Below are 6537 nucleotides of genomic sequence, written 5' to 3' on the forward strand. Positions count from 1 at the left end.
TTTACATCCAGTTGTCATCAGAGGCAGAATGTATATGTACTATATAAATAGTGATAGTACATAAAGTACATAACTGCCTCGAATGACAGTTGGATGAAAATAAATTATCAATAAAAAGCATAAATAATCATATAATTAGCGAGATAATTAGCGGAAATACATTTATCAAAATAATTACATCGAATCATATTGAGGTAAGTAAAATAAAACTGTTTTTGCAGGAAGGCAGCTTGCCGCATGCTGATATTTTGTCGGCCGGAACCGTATTTTCATCGCCGGAGAACTTATGAAGAAGATGTCTTTCATTTTTCCAGGCTCCATGCCGCGCTTTACGATGCAACTCTCTTCCGGCCTGAAGGAATAGTCCATTCGCCACCTGTCCATTTCCGAAGACATCAAGCAGAGGAGATTGGTGCAACCCTCCAAATAGTATCGTCCGGCATGGGGAATTCCGGTCATCGTCCGAAATTCGAAGGCTGGCGTTTTGAAAGTTTCAATATGCATCAGAGTTTTTTGAAGCGGCTCTACTCTTTCGATCCGGAATCATCCTCAAAAATTAATATAGCAAAGAAAATTCATTAAAACTAAACATAAAATTATTTTAAATTTAAGGAAAGTTAAATCTTCCATGAATTCTGGGAAAATATGTAGCATTTCTTTCTAAAGTTCGTTCACTTTTCATGCAATCCGGCAATTCCGTTAGAAATACTAATATCTTCTTCCTATTGCTCACCAATTCATCAAGACAATTTAAAATTAATTCCTTCCGAAAATTTCATTAGCAATTCATTCTGAAGTTCCCTGAGATTTAATCATCAATCCTTTCATCCAGCAATTCCCTTCACAGTATTTTATTAGAAGGCATTTATTTATCTATGAATTCCCCCAGGGAATTTCTCCAAAAGCTCCTCCAAGAATATATATATGGAACTATGTCAAGGACGGAGACGAGCCAGCCTAGGGCTGAAAGTTTCCTTAATAAAGATAATAAAATAACTATGTCAAGGAATTCCTTTGGTTATTTTTTCAGCTATTTCTCAGGGAATCGTTCTACGGATTGTTTTACTAATTTATCCAGGAATTCCTCTAAGAATATTACCGGCATTTCTTCCGGAGATTTCCTGAATATTTCTCCAGAGTTCCGATGATAATTTTTGCTTCATCTGTAAATTCCTCTGGAAATTACTCCAGCGGGTACAGGATTGCATCAGAAGTTCGACTGAGAATTCCCTCAGAAGATCATCTGGCAACTCCTTCAAGGTATCGTAAACTGCTGCAGAATTTTCTTTGGGTATTCCTCCAGGGTTTTTTTCTGGGAATTCCTCAAAAAGTTTCTCTGGAAATTCCTGCAGGAGTTATTCTGAGAATTCCTCTAGGAATTTCGTAGAAGTTGTTCCGGCAATTCCTCCAAGAGATTTTCTGAGAAGTTCCTATAGAAATTCCTCCAGGAGTTCCACTGAACATTCCACCAAAGTTCCTCTTGTTTTCCTGGGAATTACTCCACTAGTTTCACTGGTAATTCCTCCCGGAGTTTCTCTGAGAATTCTTCCAAAAATTCTTCTGGGAATTCTTTAGGAAATTCCTCTGGGAATTCTTCCAAGAGTTCCAATAGGAAATCTTTCAGAAGTTTCTCTGGGAGTTTCTCTGAGAATTCTCCCAGGAGTTGCCCTGGGAAATCTTTCGGGAGTATTCTGGAAATTCATCCAAGAGCTTCCCTAGGAAGTTCCTCTGGGAATTCCAGCATGAGTTCGTCTGGGAATTCCTACAGGTGTTCCACTTGAAATTCTTCCAGGAGTTCCCGGGAATTGTTACGGGAATTCCTCCGGGAATTCCTCCGGGAATTCCTGCGTAAATTCCTGCGGGATTTCCTCCGAGAATTCCTACAGGATTTTCCGAATTCCTCCGGAAATTCCTTCGGGAATTCCTCCGGAAATTCCTTCGGGAATTCCTCCAAAAATTTCTTCGGGAATTCCTCCGGAAATTCCTCGGGGAATTCCTCCGGAAATTCCTTCGGGAATTCCTCCAGAAATTCCTTCGGGAATTCCCCTCAGAAATCCTTCGGGAATTCCTCTGGGAAATCCTTCGGGAATTCCTCTGGGAAATCCTTCGGGAATTCCTCTGGGAAATCCTTCGGAAATTCCTTCGGGAACTCCCCAGGAATTCATCCAGAAATTCCTCCGGGAATTCTATCGAAAATTCCTCCGGGAATTCCTTCGGGAATTCCTCCGGGAATTTCTTCGGGAATTCGTTCGGGAATTCCTCCGAAAATTCCTTCGGGAATTCCCCCGGGAATTCCTTCGAGAATTCTTTCGGGAATTCCTTCGAGAATTCCTCCGGGAATTCCTTCGAGAATTCCTCCGGGAATTCCTTCGGGAATTCCTCCGGGAATTCCTTCGGGAATTCCTCCGGGAATTCCTTCGGGAACTCCTCCGGGAATTCCTTCGGGAATTCCTCCGGGAATTCCTCCGGGAATTCATCTGGGAATTCCTACGGGAATTCATCCGGGAATTCCTACGGGAATTCCTCCGAGAATTCTTTCATGAATTCCTCCAGGAATACTTCCGGGAATTCATCCGGGATATCCTTCGGGAATTCCTCCGGGAATTCCTACGGGAAATCTTCCGGGAATTCCTACGGGGATTCTTCCAGGAATTCCTACGGGAATTTCTCCGGGAATTCATCCGGGAATTTCTCCGGGAATTCCTACGGGAATTCCTTCGGGAATTCCTATGGGAATTTCTCCGGGAATTCCTGCGTAAATTCCTGCGGGAATTCCTCCGAGAATTCCTACAGGATTTTCCGAATGAATTCCCGGAGGAATTCCCTGAAGAATTTCCGAAGGAGCTCCCGGAAGAATCTCCGAAGGAATTCCCGGAGGAATTCGCGAAGAAATTTCCGGAGGAGTTCTCGAAGGAATTCCCGGAGGAATTCCCGGAGGAATTCCCAGAGAAATTCCTGAAGGAATTACCAGAGGAGTTCCCGAAGGAATTCCTAGAGGAATACCCCAAGGAATTCCCAGAGGAATTCCCGAAGAAATTCACAGAGGAATTCCCGAAGGAATTCCCAGAGGAAATCCTGAGGGAATTCCCAGAGGAAATCCCGAAGGAATTCCCAGAGGAATTCCTGAAGGAATTTCCAGAGGAATTACCAGAGGAATTCCCTAAGGAATTTCCAGAGGAATTCCCTAAGAAATTTCCAGAGGAATTCCCTAAGGAATTCCCAGAGGAATTCCCGAAGGAATTACCAGAGGAGTTCCCGAGGGAATTCCTAGAGGAATACCCGAAGGAATTCCCAGAGGAATTCCCCAAGAAATTCCCAGAGGAATTCCCGAAGAAATTCACAGAGGAATTCCCGAAGGAATTCCCAGAGGAAATCCCGAGGGAATTCCCAGAGGAATTCCCGAAGGAATTACCAGAGGAAATCCCGAAGGAATTCCCAGAGGAATTCCCGAAGGAATTCTCCAAGGATTTCCTGAAGGATTTTCCGAATGAATTCCCGGAGAAACTCCAAAATGAATTTCCGGAGGAATTCTCGGAAGAATTCCCGAAGGAATTCTTGAAGGAATTCCCGGAGGAATTCCCGAAGGGATTTTCGGAGGAATTCCCGTAGGATTTCCCGGAGGAATTCCCGAAGAAATTCCCGGAGAAATTCTCGGAGGACTTCCCGAAGGAATTCTTGGAGCAATTCCCGAAGGAATTCATGGAGGAATTCCTGAAGAAATTCTCGGATGAATTCCCAGAGGAATTCCCGAAGGAATTTCCAGAGGAACTCCCGAAGAAACTCCCGAAGGAATTTCCGGAGGAATTCCCGGAAGAATTCCCAAAGGAATTCTTTGAAGAATTCCCGAAGGAATTCCCGTAGAAATACCCGGAGAAATTCCCGGAGAAATTTTCGAAGGAATTTCCGGAGGAATTCCAGGAAGAATCCCCGGAGGAATTTCCGAAGAAATTCCCGGAGGAATTCGCGAAGCAATTCCCTCAGAATTTTCCGAAGGAAATCCCGGAGAAATTTCCGAAGGAATCCCCGGAGGAATTCTTGAAGGAATCCCCGGGGAATTCCCGAAGGAATCCCCGAATAATTCCCGAAGGAATCCCCGGAGGAATTCCCGAAGGAATTCTCGAAGGAATTCCCGAAAGAATCCCTGGAGGAATTCCCGAATGAATCCCTGGAGGATTTCCCGAAGGAATCCCTGGGGAGGAACTCTTTTAGGAATTCCCAGTGAAAATCCCTAAGGAATTCCTAAAGGAACTCTAGGAGAAATCAAAAGAACTCTTAAGTCTTAAAAATTTGGAATTTCCGGAAGAATCCCCGGAGGAATTTCCGAAGGAATTCAAAAAGGAACTTGCGAAGAAATTTCCGGAAGAATCCCCGGAAGAATCTCCGGAGGAATTTCCGAAAGAATTCAAAAAGGAACTCGCGAAGGAATTTCCGGAAGAATCCCCGGAGGAATCGACGGAAAAATTCCCGAAGGATTTTACCGAGGAATTCCCAGAGGAATATCCAACGTAATTCTCGAAGGAATTCACATAGAATAAACGAAGAAATTTGCATAGGAATTCATGAAGGCATTTCCGGAAGAATCCCCGGAGAATGCTCGAAGGAATTTGCGGAGGAATTTGCATAGGAATTTACTAAGGAGCTCCCGGAAGAATTCCCGAAGCAATTACAGGAGGAATTCCCGATGGAACTCTAGGAGAAATCGAAAGAACTCCTTTAAAAAATTAGGAAGCCCTAAAAATTAGGAAATCCCGATAGATTTCTCGGAGGAATTACCGAAGGAATCCGCGTAGGAATTCACGAAGGAACTCGTGAATGAATTCCCAGAAGAATCCCCGAAGGATTTCCCGAAGCAATTCTCGGAGGAAATCCCGAAGGATCTCTAAGAGGAATCGAAAGAACTCGTTAACAAAATTTGGAAGCTCCAAAAATTTGAAATTCCCGAAAGATTTTCCGGAAGAATCTCCGGAGGAAATCAAGAAGGATCTGACGGAAGAATTCCCGAAGTCATTCCCGTAGGAATACCAAAAAGAACCGTCACAGTGGATGACATATTGGGGGGTGGAATGATACAAGTTATCTCGTCCGATATGAATAATCGTTTAACTCAGTAATATTGGTGGTGCAAATACAAGTATGTCTTATGCACATGTTGCATCAACGCTTCTTTCCTGATTCTTAGAATCGAAAGAAATCCTTGAAAAAATTAGGAAGCCCCGAAATTTTGAAATTCCCGAAGACTTCCCGGAGGAATTCCCGAAGGATTTTACGGAGGAATTCCCGAAGAAATTCCCGGAGGAATACCCGAAAGAATTTCCAAGGGAATTGGAAAGTCGGATAGTATCGACTTGAAGCTTTCTGTTACCGACACGGCGGACCAAGTATTGGGGGGCGGAATGCTTCAAGTTATTTCGTTCGACATGAATGATCGTTTCGATCATCGTTTAACTCACTAATATTGGTGGTGCAAATACAGTATGTCCTATACACATGTAGCACCAAAGTTTCTTTCCTGATCCTTAGCGAAAAAAATATCCTCTGTCCATCCATCCTCTGTCTCTGAGATACGCATCCTATTTCCTACGCAGCGGATGAACGAACTGCATTTTCGCCTCGATGCGACGCCTCTTGGCCCTGAAACTATTCCCTTTCGCTTGCCCTTTCGTTTATCCAGCTCCCGGTACTACTCCTTGGCTCGTACAGCTACTATTTTTTAATGATAATGGAACCATCTGTGGAAAATAAGTTGAGACCTTTTTTTTTCTGCGATTATACTTGTCAAACGTTTTCCGCTGCAACTCCGGACCACATCGAAGTCAAACGCCACATAAACATACCTCGAAACATAAGTTTCCTTGTTTGTCCGTGTGGAACCGAACGATTAACGAATTAGTCATTTCCGCCCTAAGGTACCCACGACCAGCGTCTCGTCGATGCCTATGAGTATGCGCAAGTCACTAATATAGTTGCTGGTGCAGAACTGAATCCTAAAAGTCCCGAAAAGAATTCAAATTTAATGTCCCAATCCTACCTTAATTTTCTTTATTGGTGTAAATACTTACTTGAAAAAATAAATCCGTATTGCAGTATGCCACAATGCTTATTTTCCGGAAGAAAAACATAACACTTTTCTGCGAAGACAGCATGAAAGCAATGTTGTTTCTGTTTCCAGCTGTCATTACCAAGCGCGAGAAGAAAAATAAAAAAGCAACATTCGAGTTTATGTAATATGCTTTCTGAGGGGAAACATAACTAACATTATCTAACAAGAATCTAACCTCTCACACTTTGGTTGCTGGGTAGTTGTAGACCGGTACGGTTAGACTACACGGAAGAAAAAAAGTACCCAAAATTGAGTACTTTTAAACTTACTTTTGAGTTATTTTTTCTCTTCGCTTTCATCCACTCTTTCTTTTGTTGTCAAAAACAAAAGAGCCAAACAATCCAACGACGCCAGTTCAATACGGGAAGCCAATTTTGAGTTTTATTACCTGAGGTCGAAATTGAGTGAATTTAACTTAAATTTGGGTCAATAAATTT

At 42.9% G+C, this 6537-nt stretch overlaps 1 long non-coding RNA gene across 1 annotated transcript; it reads right to left on the bottom strand.

The window, feature by feature from the left end:
• Window positions 1-436: 436 nt before the first annotated feature.
• On the bottom strand, window positions 437-6126 carry LOC134214369 (uncharacterized). The gene is made up of 3 exons (XR_009979756.1): window positions 6060-6126; window positions 5835-5984; window positions 437-548 (listed from the first exon to the last, which is right to left on the bottom strand). It is a non-coding gene; the product is annotated as an uncharacterized LOC134214369 (long non-coding RNA).
• Between the last annotated feature and the right edge of the window lie 411 nt (window positions 6127-6537).

This window comes from Armigeres subalbatus, chromosome 2 (genome assembly GCF_024139115.2).
Source record: "Armigeres subalbatus isolate Guangzhou_Male chromosome 2, GZ_Asu_2, whole genome shotgun sequence".
Lineage (NCBI taxonomy): Eukaryota > Metazoa > Arthropoda > Insecta > Diptera > Culicidae > Armigeres > Armigeres subalbatus.